The following is a 1,743-nucleotide window of genomic DNA, read 5'->3' on the forward strand; positions in this document are numbered from 1 at the left end:
TTATGTTTGCAACTCTACCATGACATTTAATAGACGTTCATTAAAAACACTGTACCTACGCCACGGCTGGACTCTTCTTTCATGTCTGAGCGCTCTATCCTAAGATGGAAAGAAAAACTTCAGGTTTTCCTGAAGGATCGACTGAACCAACACCAGGACGACAGGTCTGAGACGTTAGAGGAGGATGATGCTGAAGGACGGTGGATGGAGGATTCACTGTGGCGCCCCCTAATGGAAGCAGCAGAAAAACAATGAGGAACGGAGAAAAACGAGGGACAACATGACGGCCCAACAGATGTTAATCTGTACAATCAAATCCAAATACCAATTTTAAAAATTCAGTGTCAATAGGAATAATTTCCTTCTGGTTTGGAAACGACTTCAAACATTTCCTGAAGTTCCTTCTGGAAAAATGACTTCAGGGGTAGATAGAGACAGAAGAGTTTGTTACGGATCTTCATGCTGTCGTGAAGGTTTGATTCTTTTTATTTTGTAACAGAAATCCTGAAAGTTAATCCCACGAGATTATTTTAGTCAGGACGTGTCATCTACAACAGGAGGAGCCCTGAAGACGATCTGGAAGGACCCTCCGTGAACCAGAACCTCAGACGTGGTTCTGGCAAACGCCGCTCAGCTGTTTACCAGATGTGAGGGTGCAACCGCTCGACTCCACCGCTCTGACTGCAGTGACGGACGCCGTGATGGACTCCACAGGACAAGACCATGTGACCTGGACACCCCAGAGGTCACCGACATGCAGAGATGATGGTCATCAGGTTTGCTGGAGAAGGCGAGGTCAATAAAGGTTTACCGGGGGGTCATGTCAGTCTTCACAGAGATGAAAAAGTAAAAACTTTCAAATGACATAAAACTCTAGTCTTTGGTCTCCAACATCTCCTTCATTTAAAGGCTTTTATTCATGATATAAATATTTATTCTGCATATTTATGCTTCATTTTCTGGAGAATCGTTTCCTGCTTTTTAGGATACAATCACATTTTTATATTTTTGTGCAAAAAGTTAAAACTAAGCAAACTTTTATTTTTCTTTCTTTTTTTTAGAAATCAAACCAGGAATTAGCCGGACCCAAACCGTCTCGCTGTGAGTTGTAAACTGTCCGTTAGGGGGCGCTGCTTACACGCTAAACTGCAGTTTGGACCTGAGAATCGATCCGTTTATTTTCGGTCCGGGACTCGAACCGTTCATCCGCATTACGTCATTTACCCGGGAAATATCAATTAAATCTGTCCGGTGGGGAGGGGGGGGGGGTTGTTTACCTTCTCCATCGACCACGTGCTCATGATGCGGCCGCGCGTGCGCATCTTGCTGCTACGTCACAGTCCGGAGCGCGCGTCTGTGGACAACAATCGGCCTCGTGGGCGCGCAGCCTCTTCCTGATTGGCTGAAGATTCCCTGGCCCCGCCCCCTCTCCGTTTGGATTGTTGGCCTCGATCTTTTTCTCGTCTCTGATTGGACGGTATTTCTGGATCGGGCTTTGTAGCTATGCTGGTGCTGCCTTCACGGACCCCCGGAAACCTCCAGCTGATCAGCTGGGTTGTTTAGAAACGTTCAGGTTCTGATCCAGATCGGTTCTGTAGTGGGAATCAGGCGGACGGAACCAAAAGGGAGAAGTTTCTGTGTGAGGTTTGGGTTCAAACCCGTCCCGCTGGATTCTGGATCCTCCAGAAGAATCTGCAGATTTCGGTTTATTTACTGTTTATGATTGGACCCCCCCCCCCCACA

At 46.8% G+C, this 1,743-nt stretch overlaps 1 long non-coding RNA gene across 1 annotated transcript; it reads right to left on the minus strand.

The window, feature by feature from the left end:
• Positions 1 to 468: 468 nt before the first annotated feature.
• On the minus strand, positions 469 to 1,733 carry LOC118599157. The gene is made up of 2 exons (XR_004948457.1): positions 1,278 to 1,733; positions 469 to 781 (listed from the first exon to the last, which is right to left on the minus strand). It is a non-coding gene; the product is annotated as an uncharacterized LOC118599157 (long non-coding RNA).
• Positions 1,734 to 1,743: the final 10 nt, after the last annotated feature.

Source organism: Oryzias melastigma, linkage group LG9 (assembly GCF_002922805.2).
Source record: "Oryzias melastigma strain HK-1 linkage group LG9, ASM292280v2, whole genome shotgun sequence".
Classification (NCBI taxonomy): Eukaryota; Metazoa; Chordata; class Actinopteri; order Beloniformes; family Adrianichthyidae; genus Oryzias; species Oryzias melastigma.